Source organism: Sinocyclocheilus grahami, unplaced genomic scaffold, assembly GCF_001515645.1.
Source record: "Sinocyclocheilus grahami isolate Dianchi unplaced genomic scaffold, SAMN03320097.WGS_v1.1 scaffold932.1, whole genome shotgun sequence".
In the NCBI taxonomy this organism is placed as follows: Eukaryota; Metazoa; Chordata; class Actinopteri; order Cypriniformes; family Cyprinidae; genus Sinocyclocheilus; species Sinocyclocheilus grahami.
The window spans coordinates 110,559-128,571 of record NW_015506111.1 but is presented as its reverse complement, the minus strand read 5'-3'; the positions used below and the strand labels follow the sequence as shown (position 1 = coordinate 128,571).

The 18,013-nt window shown below is 31.7% G+C and overlaps 1 long non-coding RNA gene across 1 annotated transcript in view; it reads left to right on the top strand.

The window, feature by feature from the left end:
- LOC107564419 (uncharacterized) overlaps positions 1-18,013 on the top strand; it is a 45,427-nt gene that overhangs the window by 19,243 nt on the left and 8,171 nt on the right. The window contains exon 3 of the long non-coding RNA XR_001606225.1: positions 7,079-7,113. This is a non-coding gene — a long non-coding RNA (uncharacterized lncRNA). The remainder of the gene's footprint in view (positions 1-7,078; positions 7,114-18,013) is intronic.

Below are 18,013 nucleotides of genomic sequence, written 5' to 3'. Positions count from 1 at the left end.
CTTTTAAGATTTTGCGCTATTTGGGCTCAGAAAGTGTTCTTTCAGACCAGTGGAAAGAAAACCTCCAAAATGCACATTGAAGTGTTTATTTTATTGCACTTAATCTATTTGCGGCTGTATATTTCAGTTACAAAGCATATCTTTAAAAGTTTTCTTCACCACTTCAGCGGCACTTACAAACTTAGCAGTTTTATTCCTATCTGTATTCTGAAGGTTTTTACTGAGGGGTTTGTTCATATTTCATTCAGGTAGATTTATGTAACATTGTATTCCTAAAAACATGATATATTATTTTTCTATATTATCATTTACTGTTACTTACTTTCTGCCTAATCTCATAGGCATTTTAGTGGAAACATAATATTCTTTCAGACTAGTAGAAAGAAAACATCCAAAATACACTTTTAAGTGTTTATTTTATTGCACTTTATCCATTTGCGGCTGTAGATTTCAATGAAAATCCATATCTTTAAAAGTTTTTTCTCCACTTCAGCAGCACTTGCATACACCAAACTTGGCAGTTTTATTCCTCTCTATATTCTGAAGGTTTTTACTGAGGGGTTTGTTCATATATCATTCACACTGATTGGTATAACATTTTATTCATAACGACATGGTGAAAATGTATTTTTTTTCTGTCTGTTGACAGTATATTCAGATTTATGGAGTGATAAAAAGAGAAATCCAAAATCCCTTCAGTAAAAATCTTTGACTCTAATATGTCAACAAAACGAAATACAAATTTTGAGCCTGGCCTTATCCAGTGTTCAGATTTATTTTCTGGAATTGTATGCAAAAAAGCGCATATTTACTTAGAACGTTTGAGAAAATGTAAAAATGTTTGCAATTCTTAATGTAATCGATAAATTCTGGTGGAATATGGTGATATCTAATAGTTAAATCTTTAACCTTATTCTCATGGGGTGTCTGAAATAGAATTTCAAATTTTTTCATAAATTTTTTAATGAGATTCACACATAAGGTCTTGTTGTCTTTGGTTATTAATGGTCATTAGTAGGTGATTCTTGTTGGTCTGTGACTCCAACTAATCCGTTTCAGATGGAAAGTAGCCCAAGCCCCAGGAGAGAGATGATAATTATAAAGATCATTGTATAATATAATCCAGATTAACACACAATAATGTATAAACAATGGTAGTGTATTGACTGATGCTCTCAGATGAGAGTGTGTGTGTTCAGCTTTCAGTAGATCGGTTTCTCTCTGTTGGCCATCAGTAGTTTAATCTCCTCTCAGCTGTTCTCTTCTCTCTCATATTCCTCTGTTCCCAACCTGACGTCTTTGTCTATCCTCTCGCCGCTTAATGCTAATTGAAAGCCAATTGATTTGGTTGAGACTTGCCAAGATATTTCTGCCTTCAGGTGATCTTCAAATGATGGTGTTTACGAGATGAGCGCACATGAATGGCGATGTCCTAAGAGGGAAAGTCTGGGTTTTGAGCGTGGTGGAAGTGAATTGGTTTTGATTCCAATCCCAAATGGAAATGTGTCATTCACAAACTTCTACACATCTGCTGCCCAGTGTATTTTTGTTTTTCCTTTTAAAGGGTTAGTTCACCCAAAAACGATAACTCTGTCATTATTTATTCCCTTTTACACCGTCATGCTGTTCCAAACAGTGTTATTTTAGTATCATTGATATACTATTATAGCCTATATGTGTTCGTTAATATTTTAAATGAATTTAAATTACATTTTGTATTTATATTTTCTTTGTTGTTTTCAATTTAATATTAGTTAAATATTTTGTAATTTTGTTGTTTTTCTTGCTTTTTTAGACTAGTTTTAAGTTTTTAGTGTAATTTTTAGTTATTTTCGTATTTAAAATGAATGAAAAAGAGAAATGTTGCCTTGACAACTAGCTGAAATAAAATAATTGTAAGCTTTTTATATTTTATTTAAGTAATGTTTATTTTATATTATTTTTAAGTAATTATTTTTTTTAATAATTATAATAAGCCTAGTTACCAAATCTGTATGACTTTATTTCTTCTGTGCAGTGTTATTTAAGAATTATTTATATACTATAAAAGTTTGTATTGATATTTTGAATTGGCTTTTATTTTTATATTTTCAGTTTTCTTTCAAAATGCAACCATAAACAAATGTGCATTTGTCATTTTGCATTAGTTTTTGTTTTAAAAAACATTTCTATAATTCTTTAAATTTTAGTTATAGTTTTATATCAGATTTAGTTTTAATTTTATTTCAGATAGTTATTTTAGTAGTTCATTTCAGTTAGTTGTCAAAAAAACAATTCTAATTTTATTTTCTATTTAGTTTAAGTTTTTGCATCCTAAATGTATATTTTACTTTAATTTCAGCTCAGTTTTATATAACAAATGTTTTTAATTTATATGCATGTTTTAGTTTTAGTTTTAGTTAATGAAAACAACACTGCTTCTGTGAAACAAAATAATATATTTTGAACAACAACATTTCACTTTCATTGTATGACAATACATTCTTTAAAATCCCTGCTTTGTGCTTCACAGAAGAAGTCATGCAAGTTTGATAGACATTTTTAGATTAACATCTCAAGTATTTGTGCTAATTTGAATGCACTTTCAGCAACAAAAACAGCATAGAAATTTCAGCTCTGTTAAACATATTTTCCCATATTTAAATCTATTTCTGTAGGTTTTTTTTCTCATACTTTTTTCTGAAATAATTGTGCAACTTTTACACATTTTGCATACTGTTGATGAATAGTGGTAAAACTTACCAGAAAAGACTGCTCATTTAACCGTTTATGAAGGCGAACTACATTTCCCATCATTCTGTGCGGCGGTGGCATGATATTGATAATATAGACAGATTAGAGCATCATTTACACTCCAGTCGGCACTTCATTTTGTTGTATTAGTCCTAAAATTCCTGTTTTCATCAATAAGCTAAAAATAGAGAAACAAATATGAATTGAATTTTATTCCATTTAATTGTCCAGAATATGATTATGATTATGACTTCCAAACTTGCACGAACATCACAGGAAGAATTCAAGAAATCCATTGCCCTGTTTTTGGCCTAGCAGTGATCCTATCAGTAAAACCGGTCCAAAAAAAATGAGAGATTGTGCATAATTCAAGATCGTCACATTGAGTCCTTGAATGTTTTCCTTATTCAGGAAAAATCGAAAACAAACGCTGATAGAAAGTGTCTGTGACTGTTGCGCCTGTAAAAACAGGTCACATAGTTCCACTTCGATGGCCTCGTTTTTCTTCTTTTTTTCTATTCCAGCTCTGGAAAAAGCAGGTTAAGCTAGATACGTCTTGAAGATTAGTATGCTACACATGAGTCTAGAGATTCACTGCCTTGTCACTCGCTCGCAGGACTTGCCATTTCTCCTCAGCGGAGTGGTCGAGGTGCGTGTGCATGGCGTTATTTTAATGACAAATGTCGAGAGCGCATTACTGTAGTGCGAAAGCACATTAATATAATGCACGAGTGTGAATCTCTCCGCTCGTGCGTGGATTTCTTTTGCTCTCGCACAAAACCGGACGCACGCGCTCAGATACACGCTGCCCGGAGAGAGTGCGCGCACTTAAAACGTGTCTCTCCTCTCACTCAAACTGTCCTGTGCACAAATCTCTGTGCTCATGCACTATAGATATGAATTATTTTCGCACCTCAATTAAACGTTGTCAAAAGTTATCACTATGCACTTTTAAAAAGTAGTCTCAAAACAGATTTGTGCAGGGCCTTTCCTTGATTTTTTATTGTTGTATTTTTGTTTTAACATAAACTGGTTATTGTAGCTACTTTGTTTTACCATATCACTTTTATGTTTGTATATTGATCTTTTCTGCGAATGCACACATGCATCTCTTTGTAAAATAGGCTACTTTGTATACACCGTTTTAAAAGGGGCTATAGAAATAAAGCTTAAACCAATCAGACCTCCACAACGGAGAGTGCACAGGACACAGTTTGAGTGAGATGAGAGCGTCCGTTTTTGTGCGAGAGCAAAAGAAATCCACGCTCGAGCATTATATTAATGTGCTTTCGCACTACAATAATGCACTCTCGACATTTGTCATTAAAATAATGCCATACGTGTGGCTCTTCTCCTGATTGGCTGAGGCAGAGGAGTGGGCGGGGTTTCAGCGTAGTTTACTAGCATCACGTCTTTATCACACATTGAGTTCAGGAGATGCTGGCGATCATGTTTGGTTCCTCTCCTTTTGCATCAGTGCAGCTGATGTCATCGCATTTGTGAAGTGGAGGATAAATAATGTGACTCAGAGAAACAAACGCTTCACATGATCCCAGAGGGACAGTTTATTGCTCTTTTCTAGCTCAGCAGCTCCGTTATGGTTTGGTTAATTATCAGCTTTGTTTGATTAGGAGAAATAAAAATAGTGGTATGCAGTAGAGTTAACTATCAAATCATCCTGAGATCTCTGACTTCTGTTGCTGAGATCTCTTCTGAAACTGTTCATTAATATAAAGCTATAATAATAATTAACATTATACAATACATTTTATTTTGAACTTAGAAATGTTTCCCTGGCAACTGAATGAAATGAAGTAAAATGAGTTGTAGTACTAAAATGGGTAAAACTATAACAGAAAATAAATTCAAATAAATAACATTAAAATGTATATATAATTATATTTTAGTGCTGTCAAACGATTAATAGCGATTAATCACATCCAAAATAAAAGTTTTTGTTTACATAATGTTTACTGTGTATATTTATTATGTATATATAAATACACACACACATGCATGTATATATTTAAGAAAAATGTTGTTCATATTTTAAATATATTTATATATAATATAAATTACATGAATATAAATATATACATGTACATTTTTCAAGATATATACTGTATGTGAGTGTATTTATATATATACGTAATATATAAATTAAATTAAATTCAAATTAAATTCAATTTAAATTTCCAGTTAGTGCTTTAGCTTAATCCTATTTAAGTTAGTTGTCAAGGTAGCATTTACATTTTTCATTTAGTTTAAATTTTTCATCTAAAATTTTAATTAGATTTGATTTCAGCTGCAGTATTTCAATGAACAAAAATGATTTTAATAGTTGTAGTTTTATTTGTAGTTAACAATAATAACAGAATATTTCAGAAATCTCCATATGCTCTCCATTTAATCTCATTGTTGTCTAATTGAGATATTAAAGTGATTTAATGTCTGATTTCTCTCTCTCACGGTCACCTGCAGCAGAGGCTGGAGTGAAATCATCCTGATCCATCTTCAACGTCTTTCTCTTTTCATTATTCATGACAGTGAAGTGATCAAATCTTAACGTCTTATTATCTCAGAATATGAATCAGTGAGTTCATCATCGTTAATCATATGAATACACCTTTGAGTTTTTCAGTTAGATTTATCTTCTCAATCAAAATGTTCTTCTGTGCTGCTTTGAAATCTGTCGGTTGTCCGTCTGCATTCAAAGCAGAATCTGTTCAAGTTAAATGTGAATCTGTTTGCATGTTTATTTCAGACTTTCATGACTGTTTATCTGTATTACCTCCTTTCTGACTCTTTCTTCTTTAATATTTCGATTAATAATAAAACCCCAGTGTCATCCAGAGTTATTATTTATATACTAGTATAGTGTTTATTAATATTTATTAGCTATTTTTATATTTTCATTTTTAATTAGTTGAGTAATTTTGTGCTTTTTTCCATTTTTATGGAAAAAAAACCTGTGCTTTTTGTTTCAGTTTTAATCATTGTAGTACTTTTTGTTTAGTATTTTATTTCAGTTAGTTGTCAAGGCAACATTTCTAATTTTTGTTAACTTTTTTTATACAATATTTATTTTTTATATTTATTTTGTCAGCTTTATTTTACGAAAATGATTTGTAATCGTGAGTTATTTTAATTTTAATTTAGTATTTAGTTATATTTAGTGTGTGTATATATCATAAATGTTTGTATTATTTCATATTTTATTATTTTTATTTTATATATATATATATATATATAATGTATAATATATAAACAATGTTAAGATATAATGTGTAACTATATTATTGAATAATTGTTGAATAAAATTATAAATTATATATGTACACAATGTGTACATATAATAATTTATTTTTATTTATTGTTTTTATGTATATATACACATTTTATTTTATTGTTTTTGTTTGTTCATTTTTTTTAAGGAAATTACTCTCTTTCCATCATCAAGCAGCCTAATGCACGCTGTAAGTCTCTCTGTATCGCTCACATTGAGCAGGTTGTGCTAAACGTGACTCTTCTCGGATCTGTTGGCTGGGATCTCGGGATGAGCTCAGCTCTGCGTCTCCTGCGGGACAGTCGTTTAGTGCCACAGATATGAAACCGCACAGACTCTTCCGTCAAAAACACTGCGTTCGTTCACAGACACCTGAGCTCCAGTCTGCAGAGGGTTTGGGCTCATATGTGGCCCTGGAGCACAAAAGCAGTGTTGAGTCGCTGGGGTATATTTGTAGCAATAGCCAACAATACATTGTATGGGTCAAAATTATACATTTTTCTTTTATGCCAAAAATCATTAGGATATTAAGTAAAGATCATGTTCCATGAAGATATTTTGTAAATGTCCTGTTGTAAATATATCAAAACTTAATGTTTGATTAGTAATATGCATTGCTAAGAACTTCATTTGGACAACTTTAAAGATGATTTTCTCAATATTTAGATTTTTTTGCACACTCAGATTCCTCAGAATCTACTCAGAAGCTTATTTATTCAGCTTTCAGATGATGTATACATCTCAGTTTCGAAAAATTTACCCTTAAAATTGACTTGATTCCTAATGAATTGGGCTGATTAAACAAAGAAACGCTCTGGCAGCGATCGGGCCTCAGGTCTTCAGAGAAAACAGGAGCTTCTTCCAGTTCCCTGAACGCTTCTCTGTCTCTGTCACGGCTAGATCAGTGCCTCCTCCCTTCAATCGCTTCATTCATCAGACACAAAACGCTCGGGGCTTTTGGACGGAGGCTTTGGCATCTCACAAAGACGCGGTAAAGACAGGTGGAACTGGGTGAAGGTTTGAGTAAAAGCTGTTTGTCTCTCTCTGTTTCTCTGGCAGGAGCGTACGGGGTCGTCCTGAAGTGCAGACACAAGGTAAGATTCCAGAGAAACCAGTTCACAGCCTGTTTGGCTTAAAAAGTGTGTGTGTGTTCATAAAAAGCGTGGCTTGGAAAGCATATAAGTCCATACTAATTATTCATTTTGAAAGAAAGCAGCATGCAGTATGTGTGCTCAGCAAATTATAGTATGACGCAAAACCCAGTGTGCAGTGATTTTCTGTGTTAATGTGCAATAATAGTGTATCGCATAATGCAATCATGCACTCATAACATACATGTGATTATGTGACATACAATGTTGCATTTTACTGTTTGAAATGTTTCTCTAAAGTTTCACATATTGTTTTTTAATAATAGCCACACTGCAGTGTTTTATGTATTCTTGTTTGTTGATTTTCAGTGAAAATATCTAAAAGTCCTTAAAACACACACAAAAGCATTTAATTTAAAAGCAACTAATGCAAAATTGCATTCGTTGCGTTGACAAAATAGATTGTTTTCAGACAATATATCTTGAATAAATTTTTTTCTTTCTCAATCTTACAAAAATGTTAAAATGTTTTTGTTTAAAACAATATGGAGTAAACAGATATATTAAAAAAATATTTAAAAAAATATAAATGCATACAACATATATGGAGTAAACAAATATATTTTAAAATATTTAAGTGTGTGTGTGTGTGTGTGTGTATATATATATATATATATATATATATATATATATATACACACTCACACAATATTTAGTTTAGTATAGTGTGTGTATATTATATATATATATATATTAGTAAATTTGTCTAAAGATAAAGGTAAGTACAATAAGATATATTGTATTTTAAAGGAATTAATACTTTTATTCATCAGGGACACATTAAATTGATCAAAAGTGTCAGTAAAGACATTTCTAATGTTACAAAAATTTCAATTTCAAATAAATGCTGTTCTTTTGAACTTTCTATTCATCTGTGAATCCTGGAAGATCAAACATATCACAGTTTCCACAAAAATATTGTGCAGCACGACTGTTTTCAGCATTGATAATAATCAGAAATGTTTCTCGAGCAGCAGATCAGCATATTATACTGATTTCTGAAGATCATGTGACACTGAAGACTGGAGGAATGATGCTGAAAATACAGCTGCGCATCACAGAAATACATTACAGTTTAACACATATTCACACAGAAAACAGCTGTTTGAAATTCTAAAAATATTTCACAATTTTAACTGTATTTCAGATGAAATAAGTGTAGCCTAGGTGAGCAGAGGAGACTTCTGTGCTGTAGTACTGTACAGTCTGCCGTGTTAAAGTGGTAAGAATAGTAACAGGTTTGCGTTCAGCGCTGACAGAAAGTGTGGCGATGTGACATATGGTGAGTTTATCTATTAATATCTCCTCCGGTCATAACTCATGAGCGGTGCTGGTCGTAGACAGATGGCCTCTGTGTTCACGGCTCTCAGTCTCTCTCTCTGACCCAAACACGCCGGGCGCACCATCTGCTGCTCTCACCTGTCAGACAGCCGCGAGCCGCCGTGTGCACTCGCTGATCTCACGCTCTTCACACACATCTCAGCGTGCTGTTGTAGTATGCAATGAGTGATTGACAGACTGTAGGCATGTTTACATGCACTCATTGTCATCAGTGAAATGAGTCCAGTCTGATGTCAGATTCTGAAAGCTCGGTTTAGATGAACACTAACGCTGCAAACAGACTCACATACTGTATTTGTTTCCATGTGCATTATATGCATTCTGAACAAAACTTCCAGGTCACTGCCTTAATAGCAAATACTGTACTATTTATTTTAATCAATATAGTTGCAAATGTATTTTTATTTTCTTTATATTTATTTATTATTAGCTTTTTTCCAGACCTTGCGCACTGAGAACTTGTGCACTTAATTTGCATTGTTTTGAATTGTTATATTATTATGTTAATATTATATATATATATATATATATATATATATATATATTATTATATTAATAATTACTTCAAACAAACTTCCGCATATGTTTAGTATTGTTGCCACTTTTAAAACAAAATTTGTTTGTTTTTATTTATTTTAATTAATTTAAGAAATTGTATTTTATCAATGGTTTATTTTAATCAAATTAATTAATTTAGTTTAATCTTATTTTATTATCTATGTATTTATAATTTTTTTTTTAATTTGCATCGTTTTGCATTGGTTACGTTATTTATTGTATTCTTATTCAAATTAATACATTATTTATTTTATAATTATTGATTCTTATGATTATTATTGTGATAATTTATTATATTATGCTTAATTTAGTCCTGTCATTCAGAGTATTTCAGCTCTTCACCATGCAATCCAATCGAATCACTTGTGCCCATAAGCTAAAATCTGCTATAATATAATAAAATATTTGCAGTTAATATATTGCTTGCATAAAAATCAAAGCATTACATCAGAATTGTCCTCAGATCTGCAGATGATGCAAATAAGATTGAAACATACTACGTATGCTCGTATGTGAACTTGCTGTTGTAGATATGCATGATTCACAGGTTTGCATTGAAATATACTGTATCAGTACGTGCATTATAATGTCACCACAAGAGACGCTATAACCGCTAGTGAAAATTGTCGTCTTCTACGGTCAGTTTTCTCTTTCATCTGAAATAATGTCATGGTGGAGCAACAGTTTGACAGGGAGAAACCTTCCCTTCATCCGCCGCAGATCAGTGTGTGTGTGTGTGTGTGTGTGTGTGTGTGTGTGGTTTGTCGGGTGCAGCTGTGTTGGCTGTAGATCACAGTCAGTGTGAATTATAAATCTGATCATTCCAGCCACAGGCCTTTATTCTGACACTGTTGCTTTCATCTCAATAGCCAGGTGCAGCAGAGAACACACACACACTCTCTCTCTCTCTCTCTCTCTCTCTTGCTCTCGCTCTCGCTCTCTCTCGCTCGCGCGCACACACACACACACACTGTACAAACTGTATTTTCTGTCACCCTACACCTAAACCTACCCCTTACAGGAAACTTTCTGCATTTTTACAATTAAAAAAAAGGTTTGTTTACTTTATTTTTATACCAGTTTTGCAAATGAGGACGTCCCCAAAGGGAGGTTTTTGGAGATTTTGTCAGGTTTAGCTCACTTTGGGTACAAATTTGTCCCCAAAATATGGTTAAGTAGGTACACACACACACACACACACACACACACTCTCTCTCACACACACACACATACATACAGACACTCACTCTCTCTCTCTCTCTCTCTCTCTCTCTCTCTCTCTCTCTCTCTCACAAACTCACTCACTCACTCACTCTCTCTCTCTCACAAACTCACTCACTCTCTCTCTCTCTCTCTCTCTCTCTCACACACTCACTCTCTCTCTGTCTCTCTCTCTCTCTCTCTCTCTCTCTCTCTCTCACACACACGCTCTCTCTCTCTCTCTCTCTCTCTCTCTCTCTCACACACACGCTCTCTCTCTCTCTCTCTCTCTCTCTCTCTCTCACACACTCTCTCTCACACACACACACACACTATCTCACTCACACTCACACTCGCACACACACACACACACACACACACACACACACCAGTGCATTACAGGCATGCATTCTGTTTAAAATACTTAACATGCAGCATTATATCATCGTAACCTTTAACTAACCTGAGCAGCAAGATCCTTCTCAGATTCTGTTCTTCGTGACAGAAGTTGATCTGAGAGAGAAAACTGACTGTAGAAGAAGAGTTCACGCTAGATCAGGGCTTGTATTTGTTTATTTTAATCATTTATTTATTGATTGATTTAAATTAAATTTTATTGTGTTATATTAGTCATATATTTATTTATATTAGCTCTTATTTGTCAATCATTTTCATCTTCATCAAATGTATTATTTGATTTATTTAAATCAACTTTATTTATTTTAATACTTATTATTTATTTTATTTATTGGGACCACCTTAAAAATGAGATGATACATCTCAGCGAGTCTATGCTAATAAATAAATGTAATTATTTATTTAAAGCAGTATTAATTTTAATATTATTTATTCACTTTAATATTGTTATTTTAATCAAAAGTTGTATGTATTTATTTACATCAATTGTAATTTTATTTTAATATATATAATATTAAAATAATTTATATTTATTTATTTTAATAATATTTTTTATTTTAATCAAATTTCTTTGTTTCTTTTTTGTTTTCATTATTATAGCTTTTTTTTTGCAGTCTGATATTTCACTTAAAATCAAGTTTGCATTTTTTCAATTAGTAGTTGTATTGTTGTCACATGACCTCTTGATGTTGCATGTTTAATGCAGCATGTGACGTATAGATGGATAGATAGACAGATAAATAAATGCATAGTAAGTAAATAAATTATATATTTTTGCTCCAATTCTGTCTAAAAATATCTTAACCTTTGACAGTCCACTCAAAACATTTGCCAAATAAAATCAGTCTTCACACTAGAAATGAAAGGTCAGGTCAAGCGCACTGCATTGTGGGTGGGTTTTGTTGTAAATGCATGAGAAGCATTGCATGCATACAGTAAATGTTGATGCGAGTGTTGTGTTCTGAGCTGTCTGTGTTTACTCCGGTTTGTGACTCAGAGATGTTTCTGTGCTTAACTGCTGACAGGCTCGTCAAAGCCTCCGTGATCCAGAGCTTCTGATAATGACAGCAGCTTTAATTAGCCTGATTTCACCATCAGAGCTCTTCATCGCTGCTGTCAGACTCGTCAGTCTTCATCACACCTGACTTTCTCCTCTCGATGCTTGTGTAACTCCTGATTGTGAGCTCTTTGTGCAAGTCTCCGGATAGACTGACTGGTGTTGACACGAGTTAATGTCAGAGATCTGGTTAGTTGAGGCACTGATTCCTCGTGAGCAGATCTAGTTCTGCTTCTGTTCGGGTTTCTGCTTTTTCAGCAGTATCTAGAGCAAGTGCTTTAATGCCATGGACACAAATATAATGATCTCCTTACTGAAGGCAGATCAATATTTTCATGCATAAAGAACCGTTTAAACTGTGAAAAACAAAGCACATTGAAATTTCCTATTAAGCCAGAATTAAGAGTAGATGTCCTGTAGAAACTATGGGTGTCAGAAAATCTTATTGAATGTCATGATATTTATTTTAATTGATTTGTTTATTTTAATTGCTTTTTTAATTGATTTACTGTCATTTTAATATGTATTTATTTTAATTTTCTTTACTATTTATTTACATTTGATTTTTAAATAAACATTTACATTTACATTTTAATTAATTTATTTTATTATTTATTTATTTACATTTTACTCTAACTTTTCAGCAGCTCCCTTACACTCTTAAAAATAAAGGTGCTTCAAAAGGTTCTTCAAGCGATGCCATAGAAGAACCATTTTTGGTTCCACAAAGAACCATTCAGTCAAAGGATCTCTTTCTTGCGTTTTTAAAAAGGAAAATATAATATGCTTCAGTAAAGCAATGGGCTGAGTCTGACCAAATGCAACATTAGATCATTGACACCAGCTAAATAACACTTTTCAGTAAATAACAAACCTCAGCTTTTATAATACATTTAGATGAGATTACAAATATTAAGTGTATATCAAATAGATGGAAACTGTAATAGTTCAATCGGTTAAAATTATTTAATGCACAATGAACAAACATGAATGATCAAGTGTTTGTATTAAATAACATTCACAAACATTAATGCATGTTTTAAAAATATATTGTTCGCTCACTGTAAGATGTTACTAGATCTAACGTTGTACAGTAAAGTCTATACAGGAGATACAATTTGACTGTACTTTTATTTAATCCAAACTGTGTTCATATTTAATTTTAAAGGGCTTTTAAAACCTGCTAGAGATATTCAGCCAAGAATTACAACTAACTAACTAAAAAAAAAAAAAACTTTTTCTGACGGACTGGTATGACATAAACACTGTTAACCATACATTTGTACATTCTCGAACACGCATACTTTAGTTACACACTTCATTTAAAAGCCTCTGGTGTGTAAAAATAGTAAACACCCTTATGTCCTCCTGTTTTTTACAGTAATAAAAGTTATAGGAGCATTAAATAGTTAACAAAGAAATTAATTTGGATCAAAATAACTACGAATAACTACGTATACGCTAACGGCGATGTTTAGTTCAATCCGAAATTCTTATTAAAATATGGATTAATATTCATAACAGAAGCTCTAAATAATAAAAATGTAATTGAAACTTACCTGCTTGAGCTTGATCGGGGTGTTTTGTTAGTTTGATGCGTTTCCTCCTCTTGAGGTCGCCACTGCTTTTAAGAAGAGGTTGCCAGGTTTTTACAACAAAACCCGCTCAATCGCGTTTCGAGGGGGTCCTCCGTTAAAATTCGCATTCCAGGGGCTAAATATCACGTTAATGGGGTCGTTTTTCAACCCACGGACATGAAAAACAACAGTGTTAAAGCAGCCCAAGTACTCGGTACCAGCGGTACTTAAGAAAACCTGGTACTGTAACGTTTTCATTTTTTTTAGTACCGACTTGGTACCGAAATACCGGGTCTTTTGACAACACTATTAGTATCTTTTCATTTGAATTTGAATTGATTTACTTTTTAATTTATACTTTAAGTGTATGAATTTATATTAATATTATCATTATTAGTATTTATTTACATTTTACACCATGTTTCTCTTAACCTTTCAACAGACCCTTTAGTACCTTTTAGTTTAAGATTTAATACATTTGAATTAATCCATGAATTAATTTATTTACATTTTAAACAATTTTTCTCTTTTCAGCTGCTCTCTTAGTACCCTTTCATTTGAATTTATTTACATTTGAATTGATTTGTTTTAGTGATTTAATAGTAATTTATTGACATTTTTATTTAATTTATTTATTTTCTACGTTTTACACTATTTTTCTCATAACTTTTCAGTAGATTCCTTAGTACCTTTTCATTTGAATTAATTTACTATTCTGTTCTATTCTATTTTATTCTGTTCTATTCCGTTCTATTCTGTTCTACTCTATTCTGTTATATTCTATTGTATTCTGTTCTATTCTATACTATTCTGTTCTGGTCTATTCTAATCTGTTCTATTCTGTTCCATTCTATTCCGTTCTATTCTGTTCTACTCTATTCTGTTATATTCTATTGTATTCTGTTCTGTTCTATTCTATACTATTCTGTTCTGTTCTATTCTAATCTGTTCTGTTCTATTCTATACTATTCTGTTCTGCTATATTCTATTCTGTTCTATTCAGGTCTATTCTGTTCTATTCCGTTCTATTCTGTTCCATTCTATTCTGTTATATTCTATTGTATTCTGTTCTGTTCTATTCTATACTATTCTGTTCTGCTATATTCTATTCTGTTCTATTCAGGTCTATTCTGTTCTATTCCGTTCTATTCTGTTCCATTCTATTCTGTTATATTCTATTGTATTCTGTTCTATTCTATTCTGTTCTATTCCGTTCCATTCTATTCTGTTCTATTCAGTTCCATTCTATTCAGTTCTATTCTGTTCTACTCTATTCTGTTATATTCTATTGTATTATGTTCTATTCTATTCCGTTCTATTTTGTTCTACTCTATTCTGTTCCATTCTATTCTGTTATATTCTATTGTATTCTGTTCTATTCTATTGTTATATTCTATTCTATTCTGTTCTGTTCATGCCTTCTTGCAGCCTCATGGTCCTCAGACCTGAATTTGAAAACTGTTGATTTAAAAAGCAGAGTTATGGCCGATATAAGCCTGAATTACCATTTTATATTTCATATAAAGCAAGTGTGCATTGAGTTGCTACCACATGATTAATCGGATACTTACATTAACAAGCATTTGTTCACTTACAATAATAGTGACCACTAGTGTATTTGACATAACATTCAGTACAGCTCATAAAGCCAGTTCAGCCTTTGCTTCACATTTCCCACAATGCACCTGTGCTGTGCTCTTAGAAAACTCTGAGCATCACCGAGGGAAAAGAGGTCAGCATGTATTCTTAGTTCTGTTCCTCTGATTCACTGAAGACACTCAAATCATCAAATAATTATGCAGAAGAAATCACACTGCTTTAGTTTAGCTCAAGCATTCTGATGTTGCATGAAGAAAGAAAAATGAAATCTTTACATGTATATCAAGCAATAACATATATTTGCAATGATTTTTTTAACTTTAATTTTTGCTAATAAATTTTACTTAAAGACTGACAATTGCTATTTTTCCATCCAAAACATAATTCTTGTGGTTCAGTTATTTCATTTTTGTTCAGTTAGCTATTTATTTTTATTGTAATGTGTATTTGTAGTTACATACTTTTTTTCTTTTAACTTTTCAGCAGATCCCTTAATTTGAATTTATTAAAATTTTTGTTAATTGTAATTATTTAAATAAAATGCTTTGGGCTTTATATCTAACATTAACAATATATATTTGTAGTAGTTTTTTGCCAATCATTTTTCTTAAAGACTGAGACAATTGCTATTCCCCCCAAAACGTCATTATTCGTTGTGCTCATTTTAACTCGATTTTGCTTGATTTTATCTCTTGCATTAAACATTTTGACATACCTGCATATTTGCATCTATACACTGAAAAAATACAATTAAAATGTTCTGTTTTTCTCTTACCTTTTCATTTTAATTTATTTACATTTAAATGTATTTTAATTATTTATAGCTATTCCTCCTCCCCCAATGTCATTCTTCGTTGTGCTCATTTAGTTAATACATTTTTTACTAGATTTTTGCTTAATCTTACCTGCATTAAACATTTTGATGTACATACATATTTGCATATATACACTGAAAAAAAATATTAAAAAATTTTTTTATTTTATTTATTTAAAATTTATTTTCACTATTTAAAGTATTAAAGTATTTTTTAAGTATTGTGAGTTTATGCATAAAACAAGTAAATATCTGCCAATGGTGTCAGAAAAATAAATTATTGTTAAAGTAAATGTATTTTGAATTTAAGAATATATTTATTTAAGATGTATTTTAATTTAACAATGTTATTATATTTGTATTGGAAAACAAGAAAATCACTTTTCTAATTTTATTTGCACAAATTAATTAAATAATTTATTGTATCATTTATTTATTTATATTTTAATAAATGTAATTATATTTAATTTATATTAATTTATTTTATAAAAAAATATTTTGTATTTATTTACAGAAAAAGTATCTGCTAATGAAGTAAACTTAAGAAATAAACTTCACTTTTAAACTGGACACAAGTTTATTTTTCTTACTCCACTGGCAGATATTTGTTCTTATTTAAAATAATGTAAAGTCGCTTAATTATGCCATTTTGCTCTCAAGTACACGTATCTTAATTTAAGGATGTTTGTACTGGAGAAAAAGACAAAAATAATGAGGAAGAACATCATTTTTTTTATAGTGTAAAGCAAATGTTTGTCTTGTTTTCAGACCTGGATTTGAGTTTGTGTTCAAGTGAAAGCTGAAGTGCATGTGTGTGTGTGTTTGTGAAAATCTTCTCACGCTACACACTTAAACCTCTCTGTCCGTCGTGTCTCGACTGGTTTCTGGATGGATTTAAGGAACCTGAGCATCTGGTTTGAGCAGTTCTCTGTGATGAATTCATCTGTAAGAGCCAGATTGTGGCGTTCTGTAGGTCTGTGATTCTCCGTGAGTCTGAGTGAAGTGTTTTTCTGCTGTACGATGTGTTTTTAGGCTGTTGTTCAGGTGTGTTTCTCACCTGAGGCTCACTTCTATTTGTGATTTCCTCTGATCTTCATAGTTTCTCTTGAGCGTCTGATAATAATCAGCGGTGAGGGTATATGGCTCGTTCTCCTATCAGACGGGTTATTTATACACAATGATATTTTTATTCCTGAGCCGTTTGTTCAGCGTCTGAGCGGTCGAGAGCTCAGTGTGTTTCTCCATCTTCATGCTGTGTTAGTTAATTATAACCGGATGTAGTTCACATTAACCGCAATATTTAGCATTGCATCTTTAGAAATGTTGACTTTTTGTGTGTTTTAATAATGACAGTCAATGTGTTTTATTCAAAGCTGTAAAATATAATGAAACACTGAGCTTTTTGGAGAATTTAAAATTAAGAGCCAAAGCCAAAGTTTCAGACCAGGGTTATTGAAGGTAACTAAAACTGAAACCATAAAAAAACTGTTATTTGAAATAAAATTAACTTAAACAGAAATAAAAATACAATATTTAGAAAAATTAAACCTATTTAAGTTCAGCTAGTCAGCAACATTTCTCATTTTCATTTAGTTAACTTGAAGTAATAAAATAATTACTTAAACTTAATCTTAAATAAAGAAAAATTTAAATGCATTTTTTATTAATCTTTATGTATAATGCATTAAAAAGGTATTCATAATGTAGTTTGTAATGCTTTTTATTGCATTATATATCTGCATAAATAATTGTAACAAGTTAAAATGCATTATAATATTTGAAGGTTTGCTTGTCGTGTCTTTTGATGCATTATATTTTGTATAGGTGTAATAATTCATAGATAATTAGTGGATTAGGATCAGGAAAGGTGCATTGCAAAATATACTTAATGCATTAAAAATACTTTTACAATTTATTATTTATAAAGGCAATTATATACATTTAAAAAAAAGAGGCAAAATTACTAAAATTAAAATTGTAATAGTATGTCACTGATACTAAAATAAAACGGGATCAGACACTTCTGAAGTTAAATCGAGTAGATTGTGATCGACACAATGAATAAGTAGCGTTTGTGTGTGTGTGTGTGTGTGTGAGAGAGAGAGAGAGAGAGAGAGTGTGTGTGTGTGAGAGCGAGAGAGAGTGTGTGTGTGAGAGAGAGAGAGAGTGTGTGTGTGTGTGAGCGAGAGAGAGAGAGTGTGTGTGTGTGTGTGTGTGAGAGAGAGTGTGTGTGAGAGAGAGAGAGAGAGAGTGTGTGTGTGAGAGAGAGAGTGAGTGTGT